The sequence below is a fragment of the Gobio gobio genome (genome assembly GCF_949357685.1).
Source record: "Gobio gobio genome assembly, chromosome: 10".
Taxonomy (NCBI): domain Eukaryota; kingdom Metazoa; phylum Chordata; class Actinopteri; order Cypriniformes; family Gobionidae; genus Gobio; species Gobio gobio.
This window is the reverse complement of record NC_137116.1, coordinates 25,271,274-25,295,745: the sequence shown is the minus strand read 5'-3', so window position 1 is coordinate 25,295,745 and position 24,472 is coordinate 25,271,274.

The window sequence follows — 24,472 nt, the reverse complement described above, 5'->3', positions numbered from 1 at the left end:
GATCTGAATAAAAAACATGAACACAGGGGAGTCGGTCAGCAAATATTTACCCCAACTTGATAGCACTTTCTACTTTGGTTGAAAAGAAACATGCTAAAGTTAGAGTAGATATCAACTGATTTTCAGTCAAGAGGGCAGGTAAATAAAAACAATGGCTGCCCCAGGTTGTTAGCACTAAAAATATACAAGTTGGAAGCAAAGACATTCACCAAGTACAAAAACATAGAGTGGCAGACCAAGCCTCTGGGTAAAACAGCACCCTCCAGTGTTTACACTGGGAATGCTTTTCTCATGATGGCAGTGAAAGAACCACATCATGAACAAACACCAACATGACTGTCCTCAAGAGAAGCACTTATTCTTACATAGAATCAGGAATACTTCTCTTTGTAATTATCTAGAGAGGCTATTTAAATGTAAAATATTTGAAAAAAAAAACAAACAAACATGGAAACAGGGGAGTCAATCAGTAAATATTTACCCCAACTTGATAGCACTTTCTACTTTGTTTGAAAAGAAAGATGCTAGAGTTAGAGTAGATATCAACATATTTTCAGTCAAGAGGGAACGGAAATGAAAAATGGATTTAGCGGATATCACTTATAGGATAGAGGGATAGGTACAAGGGTTTACCATATTAACTACACTGAAAAATGGAATTCCATTGAAAAGAGGTTGAGTCTTGCCTGTAGATCACTTCCTCATTAAAACTACCCCAAAGAGAAGCACTTATGAACACAGGACCAATCAATGCTCCCATTTGAAGTAATCTTAATGTGTAGAACTTTGTGATTAAATGGCCATTGCATGGAGAACACAGTGTAGTTCCAGAAGGCAATTGTCTCTTGAAGCACTGATCACTTGAAACTACCCCAACAAATAGCACTTACCAAATACAACAGACAGTCAGTGCCATTGTGAGGGTACCGAGAGTGAGAGTAGTAGTAGCTGCAAATCTTGTCCAAATGATAGCTTGAAACTCTGTAGGAACGGACGAGATCCATGGAGCATGTTGTCTGCTTTTAGGAAGAGCTGGTCTGAGCCATGTGGTTTACCAGCACCCAATATAAGTGTGTCCATGCCCCCTCGGCTGTGCCATGGCCGTTGACACTCTGCATTTCTGTAAAGCCCATCAAGTTTTGATTGCCCAGTTTACATCTTTGGAACGACTCAGCATTTTCCCAGCACGGGTGGACCTTTCACACATTGGAAGCACTTCATGCAAATGCAACACTTATGAACATTTCCCCCTGAATTTAGAAAATAGTCATTCATTTTTAAAGGATAGGCCTACACTCAATACAAAAACAGCAAGTGGCAGACCAAACCTCTAGGTAAAACAGCACCCTCTAATGTTTAAACTGGGTATGCTGAAAGGTTATTGCACTTACTCTTACATAGAATTAAGGAAAGCTTCTCTTTGTAATAATCTAAAAGGGGTCTGTAAATGATCTGAATAAAAAACATGAACACAGGGGAGTCGGTCAGCAAATATTTACCCCAACTTGATAGCACTTTCTACTTTGGTTGAAAAGAAACATGCTAAAGTTAGAGTAGATATCAACTGATTTTCAGTCAAGAGGGCAGGTAAATAAAAGCAATGGCTGCCCCAGGTTGTTAGCACTAAAAATATACAAGTTGGAAGCAAAGACATTCACCAAGTACAAAAACATAGAGTGGCAGACCAAGCCTCTGGGTAAAACAGCACCCTCCAGTGTTTACACTGGGAATGCTTTTCTCATGATGGCAGTGAAAGAACCACATCATGAACAAACACCAACATGACTGTCCTCAAGAGAAGCACTTATTCTTACATAGAATCAGGAATACTTCTCTTTGTAATTATCTAGAGAGGCTATTTAAATGTAAAATATTTGAAAAAAAAAAACAAACAAACATGGAAACAGGGGAGTCAATCAGTAAATATTTACCCCAACTTGATAGCACTTTCTACTTTGTTTGAAAAGAAAGATGCTAGAGTTAGAGTAGATATCAACATATTTTCAGTCAAGAGGGAACGGAAATGAAAAATGGATTTAGCGGATATCACTTATAGGATAGAGGGATAGGTACAAGGGTTTACCATATTAACTACACTGAAAAATGGAATTCCATTGAAAAGAGGTTGAGTCTTGCCTGTAGATCACTTCCTCATTAAAACTACCCCAAAGAGAAGCACTTATGAACACAGGACCAATCAATGCTCCCATTTGAAGTAATCTTAATGTGTAGAACTTTGTGATTAAATGGCCATTGCATGGAGAACACAGTGTAGTTCCAGAAGGCAATTGTCTCTTGAAGCACTGATCACTTGAAACTACCCCAACAAATAGCACTTACCAAATACAACAGACAGTCAGTGCCATTGTGAGGGTACCGAGAGTGAGAGTAGTAGTAGCTGCAAATCTTGTCCAAATGATAGCTTGAAACTCTGTAGGAACGGACGAGATCCATGGAGCATGTTGTCTGCTTTTAGGAAGAGCTGGTCTGAGCCATGTGGTTTACCAGCACCCAATATAAGTGTGTCCATGCCCCCTCGGCTGTGCCATGGCCGTTGACACTCTGCATTTCTGTAAAGCCCATCAAGTTTTGATTGCCCAGTTTACATCTTTGGAACGACTCAGCATTTTCCCAGCACGGGTGGACCTTTCACACATTGGAAGCACTTCATGCAAATGCAACACTTATGAACATTTCCCCCTGAATTTAGAAAATAGTCATTCATTTTTAAAGGATAGGCCTACACTCAATACAAAAACAGCAAGTGGCAGACCAAACCTCTAGGTAAAACAGCACCCTCTAATGTTTAAACTGGGTATGCTGAAAGGTTATTGCACTTACTCTTACATAGAATTAAGGAAAGCTTCTCTTTGTAATAATCTAAAAGGGGTCTGTAAATGATCTGAATAAAAAACATGAACACAGGGGAGTCGGTCAGCAAATATTTACCCCAACTTGATAGCACTTTCTACTTTGGTTGAAAAGAAACATGCTAAAGTTAGAGTAGATATCAACTGATTTTCAGTCAAGAGGGCAGGTAAATAAAAACAATGGCTGCCCCAGGTTGTTAGCACTAAAAATATACAAGTTGGAAGCAAAGACATTCACCAAGTACAAAAACATAGAGTGGCAGACCAAGCCTCTGGGTAAAACAGCACCCTCCAGTGTTTACACTGGGAATGCTTTTCTCATGATGGCAGTGAAAGAACCACATCATGAACAAACACCAACATGACTGTCCTCAAGAGAAGCACTTATTCTTACATAGAATCAGGAATACTTCTCTTTGTAATTATCTAGAGAGGCTATTTAAATGTAAAATATTTGAAAAAAAAAACAAACAAACATGGAAACAGGGGAGTCAATCAGTAAATATTTACCCCAACTTGATAGCACTTTCTACTTTGTTTGAAAAGAAAGATGCTAGAGTTAGAGTAGATATCAACATATTTTCAGTCAAGAGGGAACGGAAATGAAAAATGGATTTAGCGGATATCACTTATAGGATAGAGGGATAGGTACAAGGGTTTACCATATTAACTACACTGAAAAATGGAATTCCATTGAAAAGAGGTTGAGTCTTGCCTGTAGATCACTTCCTCATTAAAACTACCCCAAAGAGAAGCACTTATGAACACAGGACCAATCAATGCTCCCATTTGAAGTAATCTTAATGTGTAGAACTTTGTGATTAAATGGCCATTGCATGGAGAACACAGTGTAGTTCCAGAAGGCAATTGTCTCTTGAAGCACTGATCACTTGAAACTACCCCAACAAATAGCACTTACCAAATACAACAGACAGTCAGTGCCATTGTGAGGGTACCGAGAGTGAGAGTAGTAGTAGCTGCAAATCTTGTCCAAATGATAGCTTGAAACTCTGTAGGAACGGACGAGATCCATGGAGTATGTTGTCTGCTTTTAGGAAGAGCTGGTCTGAGCCATGTGGTTTACCAGCACCCAATATAAGTGTGTCCATGCCCCCTCGGCTGTGCCATGGCCGTTGACACTCTGCATTTCTGTAAAGCCCATCAAGTTTTGATTGCCCAGTTTACATCTTTGGAACGACTCAGCATTTTCCCAGCACGGGTGGACCTTTCACACATTGGAAGCACTTCATGCAAATGCAACACTTATGAACATTTCCCCCTGAATTTAGAAAATAGTCATTCATTTTTAAAGGATAGGCCTACACTCAATACAAAAACAGCAAGTGGCAGACCAAACCTCTAGGTAAAACAGCACCCTCTAATGTTTAAACTGGGTATGCTGAAAGGTTATTGCACTTACTCTTACATAGAATTAAGGAAAGCTTCTCTTTGTAATAATCTAAAAGGGGTCTGTAAATGATCTGAATAAAAAACATGAACACAGGGGAGTCGGTCAGCAAATATTTACCCCATCTTGATAGCACTTTCTACTTTGGTTGAAAAGAAACATGCTAAAGTTAGAGTAGATATCAACTGATTTTCAGTCAAGAGGGCAGGTAAATAAAAACAATGGCTGCCCCAGGTTGTTAGCACTAAAAATATACAAGTTGGAAGCAAAGACATTCACCAAGTACAAAAACATAGAGTGGCAGACCAAGCCTCTGGGTAAAACAGCACCCTCCAGTGTTTACACTGGGAATGCTTTTCTCATGATGGCAGTGAAAGAACCACATCATGAACAAACACCAACATGACTGTCCTCAAGAGAAGCACTTATTCTTACATAGAATCAGGAATACTTCTCTTTGTAATTATCTAGAGAGGCTATTTAAATGTAAAATATTTGAAAAAAAAACAAACAAACATGGAAACAGGGGAGTCAATCAGTAAATATTTACCCCAACTTGATAGCACTTTCTACTTTGTTTGAAAAGAAAGATGCTAGAGTTAGAGTAGATATCAACATATTTTCAGTCAAGAGGGAACGGAAATGAAAAATGGATTTAGCGGATATCACTTATAGGATAGAGGGATAGGTACAAGGGTTTACCATATTAACTACACTGAAAAATGGAATTCCATTGAAAAGAGGTTGAGTCTTGCCTGTAGATCACTTCCTCATTAAAACTACCCCAAAGAGAAGCACTTATGAACACAGGACCAATCAATGCTCCCATTTGAAGTAATCTTAATGTGTAGAACTTTGTGATTAAATGGCCATTGCATGGAGAACACAGTGTAGTTCCAGAAGGCAATTGTCTCTTGAAGCACTGATCACTTGAAACTACCCCAACAAATAGCACTTACCAAATACAACAGACAGTCAGTGCCATTGTGAGGGTACCGAGAGTGAGAGTAGTAGTAGCTGCAAATCTTGTCCAAATGATAGCTTGAAACTCTGTAGGAACGGACGAGATCCATGGAGCATGTTGTCTGCTTTTAGGAAGAGCTGGTCTGAGCCATGTGGTTTACCAGCACCCAATATAAGTGTGTCCATGCCCCCTCGGCTGTGCCATGGCCGTTGACACTCTGCATTTCTGTAAAGCCCATCAAGTTTTGATTGCCCAGTTTACATCTTTGGAACGACTCAGCATTTTCCCAGCACGGGTGGACCTTTCACACATTGGAAGCACTTCATGCAAATGCAACACTTATGAACATTTCCCCCTGAATTTAGAAAATAGTCATTCATTTTTAAAGGATAGGCCTACACTCAATACAAAAACAGCAAGTGGCAGACCAAACCTCTAGGTAAAACAGCACCCTCTAATGTTTAAACTGGGTATGCTGAAAGGTTATTGCACTTACTCTTACATAGAATTAAGGAAAGCTTCTCTTTGTAATAATCTAAAAGGGGTCTGTAAATGATCTGAATAAAAAACATGAACACAGGGGAGTCGGTCAGCAAATATTTACCCCAACTTGATAGCACTTTCTACTTTGGTTGAAAAGAAACATGCTAAAGTTAGAGTAGATATCAACTGATTTTCAGTCAAGAGGGCAGGTAAATAAAAACAATGGCTGCCCCAGGTTGTTAGCACTAAAAATATACAAGTTGGAAGCAAAGACATTCACCAAGTACAAAAACATAGAGTGGCAGACCAAGCCTCTGGGTAAAACAGCACCCTCCAGTGTTTACACTGGGAATGCTTTTCTCGTGATGGCAGTGAAAGAACCACATCATGAACAAACACCAACATGACTGTCCTCAAGAGAAGCACTTATTCTTACATAGAATCAGGAATACTTCTCTTTGTAATTATCTAGAGAGGCTATTTAAATGTAAAATATTTGAAAAAAAAACAAACAAACATGGAAACAGGGGAGTCAATCAGTAAATATTTACCCCAACTTGATAGCACTTTCTACTTTGTTTGAAAAGAAAGATGCTAGAGTTAGAGTAGATATCAACATATTTTCAGTCAAGAGGGAACGGAAATGAAAAATGGATTTAGCGGATATCACTTATAGGATAGAGGGATAGGTACAAGGGTTTACCATATTAACTACACTGAAAAATGGAATTCCATTGAAAAGAGGTTGAGTCTTGCCTGTAGATCACTTCCTCATTAAAACTACCCCAAAGAGAAGCACTTATGAACACAGGACCAATCAATGCTCCCATTTGAAGTAATCTTAATGTGTAGAACTTTGTGATTAAATGGCCATTGCATGGAGAACACAGTGTAGTTCCAGAAGGCAATTGTCTCTTGAAGCACTGATCACTTGAAACTACCCCAACAAATAGCACTTACCAAATACAACAGACAGTCAGTGCCATTGTGAGGGTACCGAGAGTGAGAGTAGTAGTAGCTGCAAATCTTGTCCAAATGATAGCTTGAAACTCTGTAGGAACGGACGAGATCCATGGAGCATGTTGTCTGCTTTTAGGAAGAGCTGGTCTGAGCCATGTGGTTTACCAGCACCCAATATAAGTGTGTCCATGCCCCCTCGGCTGTGCCATGGCCGTTGACACTCTGCATTTCTGTAAAGCCCATCAAGTTTTGATTGCCCAGTTTACATCTTTGGAACGACTCAGCATTTTCCCAGCACGGGTGGACCTTTCACACATTGGAAGCACTTCATGCAAATGCAACACTTATGAACATTTCCCCCTGAATTTAGAAAATAGTAATTCATTTTTAAAGGATAGGCCTACACTCAATACAAAAACAGCAAGTGGCAGACCAAACCTCTAGGTAAAACAGCACCCTCTAATGTTTAAACTGGGTATGCTGAAAGGTTATTGCACTTACTCTTACATAGAATTAAGGAAAGCTTCTCTTTGTAATAATCTAAAAGGGGTCTGTAAATGATCTGAATAAAAAACATGAACACAGGGGAGTCGGTCAGCAAATATTTACCCCAACTTGATAGCACTTTCTACTTTGGTTGAAAAGAAACATGCTAAAGTTAGAGTAGATATCAACTGATTTTCAGTCAAGAGGGCAGGTAAATAAAAACAATGGCTGCCCCAGGTTGTTAGCACTAAAAATATACAAGTTGGAAGCAAAGACATTCACCAAGTACAAAAACATAGAGTGGCAGACCAAGCCTCTGGGTAAAACAGCACCCTCCAGTGTTTACACTGGGAATGCTTTTCTCGTGATGGCAGTGAAAGAACCACATCATGAACAAACACCAACATGACTGTCCTCAAGAGAAGCACTTATTCTTACATAGAATCAGGAATACTTCTCTTTGTAATTATCTAGAGAGGCTATTTAAATGTAAAATATTTGAAAAAAAAACAAACAAACATGGAAACAGGGGAGTCAATCAGTAAATATTTACCCCAACTTGATAGCACTTTCTACTTTGTTTGAAAAGAAAGATGCTAGAGTTAGAGTAGATATCAACATATTTTCAGTCAAGAGGGAACGGAAATGAAAAATGGATTTAGCGGATATCACTTATAGGATAGAGGGATAGGTACAAGGGTTTACCATATTAACTACACTGAAAAATGGAATTCCATTGAAAAGAGGTTGAGTCTTGCCTGTAGATCACTTCCTCATTAAAACTACCCCAAAGAGAAGCACTTATGAACACAGGACCAATCAATGCTCCCATTTGAAGTAATCTTAATGTGTAGAACTTTGTGATTAAATGGCCATTGCATGGAGAACACAGTGTAGTTCCAGAAGGCAATTGTCTCTTGAAGCACTGATCACTTGAAACTACCCCAACAAATAGCACTTACCAAATACAACAGACAGTCAGTGCCATTGTGAGGGTACCGAGAGTGAGAGTAGTAGTAGCTGCAAATCTTGTCCAAATGATAGCTTGAAACTCTGTAGGAACGGACGAGATCCATGGAGCATGTTGTCTGCTTTTAGGAAGAGCTGGTCTGAGCCATGTGGTTTACCAGCACCCAATATAAGTGTGTCCATGCCCCCTCGGCTGTGCCATGGCCGTTGACACTCTGCATTTCTGTAAAGCCCATCAAGTTTTGATTGCCCAGTTTACATCTTTGGAACGACTCAGCATTTTCCCAGCACGGGTGGACCTTTCACACATTGGAAGCACTTCATGCAAATGCAACACTTATGAACATTTCCCCCTGAATTTAGAAAATAGTCATTCATTTTTAAAGGATAGGCCTACACTCAATACAAAAACAGCAAGTGGCAGACCAAACCTCTAGGTAAAACAGCACCCTCTAATGTTTAAACTGGGTATGCTGAAAGGTTATTGCACTTACTCTTACATAGAATTAAGGAAAGCTTCTCTTTGTAATAATCTAAAAGGGGTCTGTAAATGATCTGAATAAAAAACATGAACACAGGGGAGTCGGTCAGCAAATATTTACCCCAACTTGATAGCACTTTCTACTTTGGTTGAAAAGAAACATGCTAAAGTTAGAGTAGATATCAACTGATTTTCAGTCAAGAGGGCAGGTAAATAAAAACAATGGCTGCCCCAGGTTGTTAGCACTAAAAATATACAAGTTGGAAGCAAAGACATTCACCAAGTACAAAAACATAGAGTGGCAGACCAAGCCTCTGGGTAAAACAGCACCCTCCAGTGTTTACACTGGGAATGCTTTTCTCATGATGACAGTGAAAGAACCACATCATGAACAAACACCAACATGACTGTCCTCAAGAGAAGCACTTATTCTTACATAGAATCAGGAATACTTCTCTTTGTAATTATCTAGAGAGGCTATTTAAATGTAAAATATTTGAAAAAAAACAAACAAACATGGAAACAGGGGAGTCAATCAGTAAATATTTACCCCAACTTGATAGCACTTTCTACTTTGTTTGAAAAGAAAGATGCTAGAGTTATAGAGTAGATATCAACATATTTTCAGTCAAGAGGGAACGGAAATGAAAAATGGATTTAGCGGATATCACTTATAGGATAGAGGGATAGGTACAAGGGTTTACCATATTAACTACACTGAAAAATGGAATTCCATTGAAAAGAGGTTGAGTCTTGCCTGTAGATCACTTCCTCATTAAAACTACCCCAAAGAGAAGCACTTATGAACACAGGACCAATCAATGCTCCCATTTGAAGTAATCTTAATGTGTAGAACTTTGTGATTAAATGGCCATTGCATGGAGAACACAGTGTAGTTCCAGAAGGCAATTGTCTCTTGAAGCACTGATCACTTGAAACTACCCCAACAAATAGCACTTACCAAATACAACAGACAGTCAGTGCCATTGTGAGGGTACCGAGAGTGAGAGTAGTAGTAGCTGCAAATCTTGTCCAAATGATAGCTTGAAACTCTGTAGGAACGGACAAGATCCATGGAGCATGTTGTCTGCTTTTAGGAAGAGCTGGTCTGAGCCATGTGGTTTACCAGCACCCAATATAAGTGTGTCCATGCCCCCTCGGCTGTGCCATGGCCGTTGACACTCTGCATTTCTGTAAAGCCCATCAAATTTTGATTGCCCAGTTTACATCTTTGGAACGACTCAGCATTTTCCCAGCACGGGTGGACCTTTCACACATTGGAAGCACTTCATGCAAATGCAACACTTATGAACATTTCCCCCTGAATTTAGAAAATAGTCATTCATTTTTAAAGGATAGGCCTACACTCAATACAAAAACAGCAAGTGGCAGACCAAACCTCTAGGTAAAACAGCACCCTCTAATGTTTAAACTGGGTATGCTGAAAGGTTATTGCACGTACTCTTACATAGAATTAAGGAAAGCTTCTCTTTGTAATCATCTAAAAGGGGTCTGTAAATGATCTGAATAAAAAACATGAACACAGGGGAGTCGGTCAGCAAATATTTACCCCAACTTGATAGCACTTTCTACTTTGGTTGAAAAGAAAAATGCTAAAGTTAGAGTAGGTATCAACTGATTTTCAGTCAAGAGGGCAGGTAAATAAAAACAATGGCTGCCCCAGGTTGTTAGCACTAAAAATATACAAGTTGGAAGCAAAGACATTCACCAAGTACAAAAACATAGAGTGGCAGACCAAGCCTCTGGGTAAAACAGCACCCTCTAATGTTTAAACTGGGTATGCTGAAAGGTTATTGCACTTACTCTTACATAGAATTAAGGAAAGCTTCTCTTTGTAATAATCTAAAAGGGGTCTGTAAATGATCTGAATAAAAAACATGAACACAGGGGAGTCGGTCAGCAAATATTTACCCCAACTTGATAGCACTTTCTACTTTGGTTGAAAAGAAACATGCTAAAGTTAGAGTAGATATCAACTGATTTTCAGTCAAGAGGGCAGGTAAATAAAAACAATGGCTGCCCCAGGTTGTTAGCACTAAAAATATACAAGTTGGAAGCAGAGACATTCACCAAGTACAAAAACATAGAGTGGCAGACCAAGCCTCTGGGTAAAACAGCACCCTCCAGTGTTTACACTGGGAATGCTTTTCTCATGATGACAGTGAAAGAACCACTTAACAAGATGGCGCCGCCGTGCTCGGTCGCCGTTCAGGTCGCTCCGCTAAGACTTTGCTTTTATTTATTATTCTACTCTCTTTTACTCTCTATTTTTTCCAACGGATCATCTGCTTTGATCTGTTACGACAGCAAAACACTTCTGGAAATTGGTTACCGCTACACTGACCTGTTTCAGGACACTTTCTCCAATCTTCCATCTGAGATTCGCCGGGACGCCGAGTTGAACAATGGCCACTCGAGTCGACGGCGAAGATTCAAAAAACACCGCGGGAAACGCGCTGGGATCCGCAACAGACTGAGAAAAAGAGCATTCAGTCCTCCTCTCCCGAGCATTTTGCTCGCAAATGTCCAATCCTTGGAGAATAAGATGGACGATCTTAGAGCCAGGATAAGTTTTCAACGGGACATGAGAGACTGCAACATCTATTGTCTGTCCGAAACATGGCTCACGCCAGCGGTCCCGGATACAGCCGTGACGCCGTCCGAGAACTTCTCTGTTTTTCGGATGGACAGAACAGCCGAGGCCGGGAAATCTAAAGGCGGTGGAGTGTGTTTCATGATAAACAAGGAATGGTGCGATCCTAGGAACATCTCCATTCTTTCGCGATCCTGCTCGCCTCACTTGGAACATTTAACTCTCATGTGCCGGCCTTTCTACCTGCCGAGGGAGTTTTCCTCGGTCATCTCCACTGCCGTTTATATTCCACCACAAGCAGACACGGGGCTGGCTTTATCTGCCCTCCATGATGTGACCAGCGGCTTCATAAACAAACACCCCGACGCTGCTTTCATCGTCGCGGGTGATTTTAACAAAGCAAACCTAAAGAAAGTATTGCCAAACTTTCACCAGCATGTCTCCTGTCCCACACGAGGAGCAAACACACTGGATCATTGCTACTCTCCGTTTAAGAACGCCTACAAAGCTCGTTCACAGCCAGCTTTTGGCAAATCGGACCATGCCGCCATTTTCCTCACACCGGAATATAAACAAAGGCTCGTTCAAGAGCCCCCGGTGAGGAGGGAAGTCAAACGCTGGTCATCCCATTCAGAGATCACGCTACAGGCAGCTCTTGATGACGTCGACTGGGACATGTTCCGCGCGAGTTCTGAGGACGTCAGCGAGTTCACAGAAGTGGCGCTCTGCTTTATTAACACACTGACAGAGCAAGCCACACAAACAATAACTATAACGTCCTTCCCTAATCAGAAACCGTGGGTGGACAGTTCAATTCGCACTGCAGTAAACTCGCGCACCACCGCTTACAATGCCGGTCTCCTAACGGGGGATATGAGGGAGTACAAAGCTTCATGTTACGCCCTCCGGCGCGCCGTTAAAGCCGCAAAACTCCGCTATAAAGACCGAGTGGAATCTCATTTCCAACTCAACGACTCCCGGCGGATGTGGCAGGGACTGAGAACCATCTGTGCTTTTGGAACTAAATCCTCTGCAGAGGTGAGAGCTGATCCGTTGCTGGTGAACGAGTTAAACTCTTTCTACGCTCGCTTTGATGGTAATCGCGGCAGCGCGACTCCGGCGAGTGACGCGTCAGAGAGAGTCCCTCAGAGCAGCAACGGTCACGTGATCTCTGTCTCGGAGGACGAGGTTCGGAGGGCACTCAAACGTGTGGATGTCAGGAAAGCTGCTGGGCCGGATGGTATTTCAGGTCGTGTTCTGCGGTCCTGTGCTGATCAGCTCGCAGGGCTCTTTACATCCATATTCAACGAGTCCCTTGCTACATCTGTTGTCCCCACCTCCTTCAAACGATCCTCCATCATCCCTGTACCTAAGATCAGTAAACCCTCTTGCCTAAATGACTATCGTCCAGTGGCTCTCACATCTTTAGTCATGAAGGTCTTTGAGAGACTCATTAAAAACAACATTTGCTCCTCCATTCCTGACACTTTGGACCCTCTTCAGTTTGCCTATCGTCCCAATAGATCGACTGAAGATGCCATTTCTCACGTCCTTCACTCCTGCCTCACTCACATCGACAGCAAAAGTGGGAACTATGTCAGGCTGCTATTTATTGACTATAGCTCAGCCTTTAACACCATAGTTCCCATTAAGCTAACACACAAACTCCTGGATCTAGGCCTGAATTCTTCTCTCTGCCTCTGGATTGAAGATTTCCTCACTGGCAGACCCCAGGCGGTGAGAGTAGGCCAGTTCACCTCCACCTCCATCACCCTGAGTGTTGGAGCTCCACAGGGCTGTGTGCTGAGTCCCCTGCTCTACTCTCTCTACACCCATGACTGTTTGTCCACACACAGCTCCACCTCTATCATCAAGTTTGCTGATGATACTGTTGTCCTGGGTCTCATCTCCAACAACAATGAGACGGCATACTTGGACGAAGTGGAGCAACTGACATCATGGTGCCAGGACAACTGTCTCTCTCTGAATGTTAACAAGACCAAAGAACTGATTGTGGACTTCAGGAAGAGACAGCATCGGTCATACTCCCCTCTCATGATCAGCGGGACACCGGTAGAGAGAGTGAGCAGCTTCAAATACCTGGGTGTGAACATCTCCGAGGATCTGACCTGGACTACACACATCCAGACACAGGTGAAAAAAGCCAGGCAAAGACTGTACCACCTGCGCCAGCTGAGGAAATTCAGGGTTTCACCAGCCATCCTGAAAACTTTCTATCGAGGGGCGATAGAAAGTGTCCTGACTCAGTGCATCACAGCGTGGTACGGGAACAGCACCAGTCACGACTGCAAAGCCCTGCAAAGAGTGGTGCGCTTATCCGAGCGCATCTCAGGCTCAGCTCTCCCGTCTCTGCAGGACATCTACACCAAACGCTGCAGAGGTAGAGCTACTAAAATCATCAGAGACATTAATCACCCTGCAAACTCTCACTTCACCCTACTGCCATCTGGTAAGCGCTTCCGTAGCCTGATGGCAAAGACTGAAAGACTCAGGAGGAGTTTCTTCCCCCAGGCCATCAGACTCCTGAACTCAGTCACGTGACTTCACTTCACCCCGCACACGCATAAACATACAGTTTTTTAACATTAACATCCACATACTGCAATTGCACTGCACTTTACGTTCCTATTGTTACTGCGTAACAACCTGTAATAAACCTTGCACATTATACTTCTTTATATATACATATTATATATTTTATGTTAAACACTTATTTTTAAGTCTACAGTTTATCTCACTTATCATATCCACATATTTTTTATATATTTTTTTTATCTTATTTCCTATTTTTATCTTTTACTTGATTTATTTATAATTCTACTTATGTTAATACTTTTTATTCTAATTTTATTCTATTTCTATTTAATTTCTTGTAACTGTTATTTGCACTGTCCATGGAGCGGACCTGTTTACATTTCACTGCCAGTTGTATATTGTGTATATAACTGTGTATGTGACAAATAAAACTCTTGAATCTTGAATCTTGAATCTTGAATCTCATGAACAAACACCAACATGACTGTCCTCAAGAGAAGCACTTATTCTTACATAGAATCAGGAATACTTCTCTTTGTAATTATCTAGAGAGGCTATTTAAATGTAAAATATTTGAAAAAAACAAACAAACATGGAAACAGGGGAGTCAATCAGTAAATATTTACCCCAACTTGATAGCACTTTCTACTTTGTTTGAAAAGAAAGATGCTAGAGTTAGAGTAGATATCAACATATTTTCAGTCAAGAGGGAACGGAAATGAAAAATGGCTTTAGCGGATATCACTTATAGGATAGAGGGATAGGTACAAGGGTTTACCATATTAATTACACTGAAAAATTGAATTCCATTGAAAAGAGGTTGAGTCTTGCCTGTAGATCACTTCCTCATTAAAACTACCCCAAAGAGAAGCACTTATGAACACAGGACCAATCAATGCTCCCATTTGAAGTAATCTTAATGTGTAGAACTTTGTGATTAAATGGCCATTGCATGGAGAACACAGTGTAGTTCCAGAAGGCAATTGTCTCTTGAAGCACTGATCACTTGAAACTACCCCAACAAATAGCACTTACCAAATACAACAGACAGTCAGTGCCATTGTGAGGGTACCGAGAGTGAGAGTAGTAGTAGCTGCAAATCTTGTCCAAATGATAGCTTGAAACTCTGTAGGAACGGACGAGATCCATGGAGCATGTTGTCTGCTTTTAGGAAGAGCTGGTCTGAGCCATGTGGTTTACCAGCACCCAATATAAGTGTGTCCATGCCCCCTCGGCTGTGCCATGGCCGTTGACACTCTGCATTTCTGTAAAGCCCATCAAGTTTTGATTGCCCAGTTTACATCTTTGGAACGACTCAGCATTTTCCCAGCACGGGTGGACCTTTCACACATTGGAAGCACTTCATGCAAATGCAACACTTATGAACATTTCCCCCTGAATTTAGAAAATAGTCATTCATTTTTAAAGGATAGGCCTACACTCAATACAAAAACAGCAAGTGGCAGACCAAACCTCTAGGTAAAACAGCACCCTCTAATGTTTAAACTGGGTATGCTGAAAGGTTATTGCACTTACTCTTACATAGAATTAAGGAAAGCTTCTCTTTGTAATCATCTAAAAGGGGTCTGTAAATGATCTGAATAAAAAACATGAACACAGGGGAGTCGGTCAGCAAATATTTACCCCAACTTGATAGCACTTTCTACTTTGGTTGAAAAGAAACATGCTAAAGTTAGAGTAGATATCAACTGATTTTCAGTCAAGAGGGCAGGTAAATAAAAACAATGGCTGCCCCAGGTTGTTAGCACTAAAAATATACAAGTTGGAAGCAAAGACATTCACCAAGTACAAAAACATAGAGTGGCAGACCAAGCCTCTGGGTAAAACAGCACCCTCCAGTGTTTACACTGGGAATGCTTTTCTCATGATGGCAGTGAAAGAACCACATCATGAACAAACACCAACATGACTGTCCTCAAGAGAAGCACTTATTCTTACATAGAATCAGGAATACTTCTCTTTGTAATTATCTAGAGAGGCTATTTAAATGTAAAATATTTGAAAAAAAAACAAACAAACATGGAAACAGGGGAGTCAATCAGTAAATATTTACCCCAACTTGATAGCACTTTCTACTTTGTTTGAAAAGAAAGATGCTAGAGTTAGAGTAGATATCAACATATTTTCAGTCAAGAGGGAACGGAAATGAAAAATGGATTTAGCGGATATAACTTATAGGATAGAGGGATAGGTACAAGGGTTTACCATATTAACTACACTGAAAAATGGAATTCCATTGAAAAGAGGTTGAGTCTTGCCTGTAGATCACTTCCTCATTAAAACTACCCCAAAGAGAAGCACTTATGAACACAGGACCAATCAATGCTCCCATTTGAAGTAATCTTAATGTGTAGAACTTTGTGATTAAATGGCCATTGCATGGAGAACACAGTGTAGTTCCAGAAGGCAATTGTCTCTTGAAGCACTGATCACTTGAAACTACCCCAACAAATAGCACTTACCAAATACAACAGACAGTCAGTGCCATTGTGAGGGTACCGAGAGTGAGAGTAGTAGTAGCTGCAAATCTTGTCCAAATGATAGCTTGAAACTCTGTAGGATCGGACGAGATCCATGGAGCATGTTGTCTGCTTTTAGGAAGAGCTGGTCTGAGCCATGTGGTTTACCAGCACCCAATATAAGTGTGTCCATGCCCCCTCGGCTGTGCCATGGCCGTTGACACTCTGCATTTCTGTAAAGCCCATCAAGTTTTGATTGCCCAGTTTACATCTTTGGAACGACTCAGCATTTTCCCAGCACGGGTGGACCTTTCACACATTGGAAGCACTTCATGCAAATGCAACACTTATGAACATTTCCCCCTGAATTTAGAAAATAGTCATTCATTTTTAAAGGATAGGCCTACACTCAATACAAAAACAGCAAGTGGCAGACCAAACCTCTAGGTAAAACAGCACCCTCTAATGTTTAAACTGGGTATGCTGAAAGGTTATTGCACTTACTCTTACATAGAATTAAGGAAAGCTTCTCTTTGTAATAATCTAAAAGGGGTCTGTAAATGATCTGAATAAAAAACATGAACACAGGGGAGTCGGTCAGCAAATATTTACCCCAACTTGATAGCACTTTCTACTTTGGTTGAAAAGAAACATGCTAAAGTTAGAGTAGATATCAACTGATTTTCAGTCAAGAGGGCAGGTAAATAAAAACAATGGCTGCCCCAGGTTGTTAGCACTAAAAATATACAAGTTGGAAGCAAAGACATTCACCAAGTACAAAAACATAGAGTGGCAGACCAAGCCTCTGGGTAAAACAGCACCCTCCAGTGTTTACACTGGGAATGCTTTTCTCATGATGGCAGTGAAAGAACCACATCATGAACAAACACCAACATGACTGTCCTCAAGAGAAGCACTTATTCTTACATAGAATCAGGAATACTTCTCTTTGTAATTATCTAGAGAGGCTATTTAAATGTAAAATATTTGAAAAAAAAACAAACAAACATGGAAACAGGGGAGTCAATCAGTAAATATTTACCCCAACTTGATAGCACTTTCTACTTTGTTTGAAAAGAAAGATGCTAGAGTTAGAGTAGATATCAACATATTTTCAGTCAAGAGGGAACGGAAATGAAAAATGGATTTAGCGGATATCACTTATAGGATAGAGGGATAGGTACAAGGGTTTACCATATTAACTACACTGAAAAATGGAATTCCATTGAAAAGAGGTTGAGTCTTGCCTGTAGATCACTTCCTCATTAAAACTACCCCAAAGAGAAGCACTTATGAACACAGGACCAATCAATGCTCCCATTTGAAGTAATCTTAATGTGTAGAACTTTGTGATTAAATGGCCATTGCATGGAGAACACAGTGTAGTTCCAGAAGGCAATTGTCTCTTGAAGCACTGATCACTTGAAACTACCCCAACAAATAGCACTTACCAAATACAACAGACAGTCAGTGCCATTGTGAGGGTACCGAGAGTGAGAGTAGTAGTAGCTGCAAATCTTGTCCAAATGATAGCTTGAAACTCTGTAGGAACGGACGAGATCCATGGAGTATGTTGTCTGCTTTTAGGAAGAGCTGGTCTGAGCCATGTGGTTTACCAGCACCCAATATAAGTGTGTCCATGCCCCCTCGGCTGTGCCATGGCCGTTGACACTCTGCATTTCTGTAAAGCCCATCAAGTTTTGATTGCCCAGTTTACATCTTTGGAACGACTCAGCATTTTCCCAGCACGGGTGGACCTTTCACACATTGGAAGCACTTCATGCAAATGCAACACTTATGAACATTTCCCCCTGAATTTAGAAAATAGTCATTCATTTTTAAAGGATAGGCCTACACTCAATACAAAAACAGCAAGTGGCAGACCAAACCTCTAGGTAAAACAGCACCCTCTAATGTTTAAACTGGGTATGGTGAAAGGTTATTGCACTTACTCTTACATAGAATTAAGGAAAGCTTCTCTTTGTAATCATCTAAAAGGGGTCTGTAAATGATCTGAATAAAAAACATGAACACAGGGGAGTCGGTCAGCAAATATTTACCCCAACTTGATAGCACTTTCTACTTTGGTTGAAAAGAAACATGCTAAAGTTAGAGTAGATATCAACTGATTTTCAGTCAAGAGGGCAGGTAAATAAAAACAATGGCTGCCCCAGGTTGTTAGCACTAAAAATATACAAGTTGGAAGCAAAGACATTCACCAAGTACAAAAACATAGAGTGGCAGACCAAGCCTCTGGGTAAAACAGCACCCTCCAGTGTTTACACTGGGAATGCTTTTCTCATGATGACAGTGAAAGAACCACATCATGAACAAACACCAACATGACTGTCCTCAAGAGAAGCACTTATTCTTACATAGAATCAGGAATACTTCTCTTTGTAATTATCTAGAGAGGCTATTTAAATGTAAAATATTTGAAAAAAAAACAAACAAACATGGAAACGGGAGTCAATCAGTAAATATTTACCCCAACTTGATAGCACTTTCTACTTTGTTTGAAAAGAAAGATGCTAGAGTTATAGAGTAGATATCAACATATTTTCAGTCAAGAGGGAACGGAAATGAAAAATGGATTTAGCGGATATCACTTATAGGATAGAGGGATAGGTACAAGGGTTTACCATATTAACTACACTGAAAAATGGAATTCCATTGAAAAGAGGTTGAGTCTTGCCTGTAGATCACTTCCTCATTAAAACTACCCCAAAGAGAAGCACTTATGAACACAGGACCAATCAATGCTCCCATTTGAAGTAATCTTAATGTGTAGAACTTTGTGATTAAATGGCCATTGCATGGAGAACACAGTGTAGTTCCAGAAGGCAATTGTCTCTTGAAGCACTGATCACTTGAAACTACCCCAACAAATAGCACTTACCAAATACAACAGACAGTCAGTGCCATTGTGAGGGTACCGAGAGTGAGAGTAGTAGTAGCTGCAAATCTTGTCCAAATGATAGCTTGAAACTCTGTAGGAACGGACGAGATCCATGGAGCATGTTGTCTGCTTTTAGGAAGAGCTGGTCTGAGCCATGTGGTTTACCAGCACCCAATATAAGTGTGTCCATGCCCCCTCGGCTGTGCCATGGCCGTTGACACTCTGCATTTCTGTAAAGCCCATCAAGTTTTGATTGCCCAGTTTACATCTTTGGAACGACTCAGCATTTTCCCAGCACGGGTGGACCTTTCACACATTGGAAGCACTTCATGCAAATGCAACACTTATGAACATTTCCCCCTGAATTTAGAAAATAGTCATTCATTTTTAAAGGATAGGCCTACACTAAATACAAAAACAGCAAGTGGCAGACCAAACCTCTAGGTAAAACAGCACCCTCTAATGTTTAAACTGGGTATGCTGAAAGGTTATTGCACTTACTCTTACATAGAATTAAGGAAAGCTTCTCTTTGTAATCATCTAAAAGGGGTCTGTAAATGATCTGAATAAAAAACATGAACACAGGGGAGTCGGTCAGCAAATATTTACCCCAACTTGATAGCACTTTCTACTTTGGTTGAAAAGAAACATGCTAAAGTTAGAGTAGATATCAACTGATTTTCAGTCAAGAGGGCAGGTAAATAAAAACAATGGCTGCCCCAGGTTGTTAGCACTAAAAATATACAAGTTGGAAGCAGAGACATTCACCAAGTACAAAAACATAGAGTGGTAGACCAAGCCTCTGGGTAAAACAGCACCCTCCAGTGTTTACACTGGGAATGCTTTTCTCATGATGACAGTGAAAGAACCACATCATGAACAAACACCAACATGACTGTCCTCAAGAGAAGCACTTATTCTTACATAGAATCAGGAATACTTCTCTTTGTAATTATCTAGAGAGGCTATTTAAATGTAAAATATTTGAAAAAAACAAACAAACATGGAAACAGGGGAGTCAATCAGTAAATATTTACCCCAACTTGATAGCACTTTCTACTTTGTTTGAAAAGAAAGATGCTAGAGTTAGAGTAGATATCAACATATTTTCAGTCAAGAGGGAACGGAAATGAAAAATGGCTTTAGCGGATATCACTTATAGGATAGAGGGATAGGTACAAGGGTTTACCATATTAATTACACTGAAAAATTGAATTCCATTGAAAAGAGGTTGAGTCTTGCCTGTAGATCACTTCCTCATTAAAACTACCCCAAAGAGAAGCACTTATGAACACAGGACCAATCAATGCTCCCATTTGAAGTAATCTTAATGTGTAGAACTTTGTGATTAAATGGCCATTGCATGGAGAACACAGTGTAGTTCCAGAAGGCAATTGTCTCTTGAAGCACTGATCACTTGAAACTACCCCAACAAATAGCACTTACCAAATACAACAGACAGTCAGTGCCATTGTGAGGGTACCGAGAGTGAGAGTAGTAGTAGCTGCAAATCTTGTCCAAATGATAGCTTGAAACTCTGTAGGAACGGACGAGATCCATGGAGCATGTTGTCTGCTTTTAGGAAGAGCTGGTCTGAGCCATGTGGTTTACCAGCACCCAATATAAGTGTGTCCATGCCCCCTCGGCTGTGCCATGGCCGTTGACACTCTGCATTTCTGTAAAGCCCATCAAGTTTTGATTGCCCAGTTTACATCTTTGGAACGACTCAGCATTTTCCCAGCACGGGTGGACCTTTCACACATTGGAAGCACTTCATGCAAATGCAACACTTATGAACATTTCCCCCTGAATTTAGAAAATAGTCATTCATTTTTAAAGGATAGGCCTACACTCAATACAAAAACAGCAAGTGGCAGACCAAACCTCTAGGTAAAACAGCACCCTCTAATGTTTAAACTGGGTATGCTGAAAGGTTATTGCACTTACTCTTACATAGAATTAAGGAAAGCTTCTCTTTGTAATCATCTAAAAGGGGTCTGTAAATGATCTGAATAAAAAACATGAACACAGGGGAGTCGGTCAGCAAATATTTACCCCAACTTGATAGCACTTTCTACTTTGGTTGAAAAGAAACATGCTAAAGTTAGAGTAGATATCAACTGATTTTCAGTCAAGAGGGCAGGTAAATAAAAACAATGGCTGCCCCAGGTTGTTAGCACTAAAAATATACAAGTTGGAAGCAAAGACATTCACCAAGTACAAAAACATAGAGTGGCAGACCAAGCCTCTGGGTAAAACAGCACCCTCCAGTGTTTACACTGGGAATGCTTTTCTCATGATGGCAGTGAAAGAACCACATCATGAACAAACACCAACATGACTGTCCTCAAGAGAAGCACTTATTCTTACATAGAATCAGGAATACTTCTCTTTGTAATTATCTAGAGAGGCTATTTAAATGTAAAATATTTGAAAAAAAAACAAACAAACATGGAAACAGGGGAGTCAATCAGTAAATATTTACCCCAACTTGATAGCACTTTCTACTTTGTTTGAAAAGAAAGATGCTAGAGTTAGAGTAGATATCAACATATTTTCAGTCAAGAGGGAACGGAAATGAAAAATGGATTTAGCGGATATCACTTATAGGATAGAGGGATAGGTACAAGGGTTTACCATATTAACTACACTGAAAAATGGAATTCCATTGAAAAGAGGTTGAGTCTTGCCTGTAGATCACTTCCTCATTAAAACTACCCCAAAGAGAAGCACTTATGAACACAGGACCAATCAATGCTCCCATTTGAAGTAATCTTAATGTGTAGAACTTTGTGATTAAATGGCCATTGCATGGAGAACACAGTGTAGTTCCAGAAGGCAATTGTCTCTTGAAGCACTGATCACTTGAAACTACCCCAACAAATAGCACTTACCAAATACAACAGACAGTCAGTGCCATTGTGAGGGTACCGAGAGTGAGAGTAGTAGTAGCTGCAAATCTTGTCCAAATGATAGCTTGAAACTCTGTAGGATCGGACGAGATCCATGGAGCATGTTGTCTGCTTTTAGGAAGAGCTGGTCTGAGCCATGTGGTTTACCAGCACCCAATATAAGTGTGTCCATGCCCCCTCGGCTGTGCCATGGCCGTTGACACTCTGCATTTCTGTAAAGCCCATCAAGTTTTGATTGCCCAGTTTACATCTTTGGAACGACTCAGCATTTTCCCAGCACGGGTGGACCTTTCACACATTGGAAGCACTTCATGCAAATGCAACACTTATGAACATTTCCCCCTGAATTTAGAAAATAGTCATTCATTTTTAAAGGATAGGCCTACACTCAATACAAAAACAGCAAGTGGCAGACCAAACCTCTAGGTAAAACAGCACCCTCTAATGTTTAAACTGGGTATGCTGAAAGGTTATTGCACTTACTCTTACATAGAATTAAGGAAAGCTTCTCTTTGTAATAATCTAAAAGGGGTCTGTAAATGATCTGAATAAAAAACATGAACACAGGGGAGTCGGTCAGCAAATATTTACCCCAACTTGATAGCACTTTCTACTTTGGTTGAAAAGAAACATGCTAAAGTTAGAGTAGATATCAACTGATTTTCAGTCAAGAGGGCAGGTAAATAAAAACAATGGCTGCCCCAGGTTGTTAGCACTAAAAATATACAAGTTGGAAGCAAAGACATTCACCAAGTACAAAAACATAGAGTGGCAGACCAAGCCTCTGGGTAAAACAGCACCCTCCAGTGTTTACACTGGGAATGCTTTTCTCATGATGGCAGTGAAAGAACCACATCATGAACAAACACCAACATGACTGTCCTCAAGAGAAGCACTTATTCTTACATAGAATCAGGAATACTTCTCTTTGTAATTATCTAGAGAGGCTATTTAAATGTAAAATATTTGAAAAAAAAACAAACAAACATGGAAACAGGGGAGTCAATCAGTAAATATTTACCCCAACTTGATAGCACTTTCTACTTTGTTTGAAAAGAAAGATGCTAGAGTTAGAGTAGATATCAACATATTTTCAGTCAAGAGGGAACGGAAATGAAAAATGGATTTAGCGGATATCACTTATAGGATAGAGGGATAGGTACAAGGGTTTACCATATTAACTACACTGAAAAATGGAATTCCATTGAAAAGAGGTTGAGTCTTGCCTGTAGATCACTTCCTCATTAAAACTACCCCAAAGAGAAGCACTTATGAACACAGGACCAATCAATGCTCCCATTTGAAGTAATCTTAATGTGTAGAACTTTGTGATTAAATGGCCATTGCATGGAGAACACAGTGTAGTTCCAGAAGGCAATTGTCTCTTGAAGCACTGATCACTTGAAACTACCCCAACAAATAGCACTTACCAAATACAACAGACAGTCAGTGCCATTGTGAGGGTACCGAGAGTGAGAGTAGTAGTAGCTGCAAATCTTGTCCAAATGATAGCTTGAAACTCTGTAGGAACGGACGAGATCCATGGAGTATGTTGTCTGCTTTTAGGAAGAGCTGGTCTGAGCCATGTGGTTTACCAGCACCCAATATAAGTGTGTCCATGCCCCCTCGGCTGTGCCATGGCCGTTGACACTCTGCATTTCTGTAAAGCCCATCAAGTTTTGATTGCCCAGTTTACATCTTTGGAACGACTCAGCATTTTCCCAGCACGGGTGGACCTTTCACACATTGGAAGCACTTCATGCAAATGCAACACTTATGAACATTTCCCCCTGAATTTAGAAAATAGTCATTCATTTTTAAAGGATAGGCCTACACTCAATACAAAAACAGCAAGTGGCAGACCAAACCTCTAGGTAAAACAGCACCCTCTAATGTTTAAACTGGGTATGGTGAAAGGTTATTGCACTTACTCTTACATAGAATTAAGGAAAGCTTCTCTTTGTAATCATCTAAAAGGGGTCTGTAAATGATCTGAATAAAAAACATGAACACAGGGGAGTCGGTCAGCAAATATTTACCCCAACTTGATAGCACTTTCTACTTTGGTTGAAAAGAAACATGCTAAAGTTAGAGTAGATATCAACTGATTTTCAGTCAAGAGGGCAGGTAAATAAAAACAATGGCTGCCCCAGGTTGTTAGCACTAAAAATATACAAGTTGGAAGCAAAGACATTCACCAAGTACAAAAACATAGAGTGGCAGACCAAGCCTCTGGGTAAAACAGCACCCTCCAGTGTTTACACTGGGAATGCTTTTCTCATGATGACAGTGAAAGAACCACATCATGAACAAACACCAACATGACTGTCCTCAAGAGAAGCACTTATTCTTACATAGAATCAGGAATACTTCTCTTTGTAATTATCTAG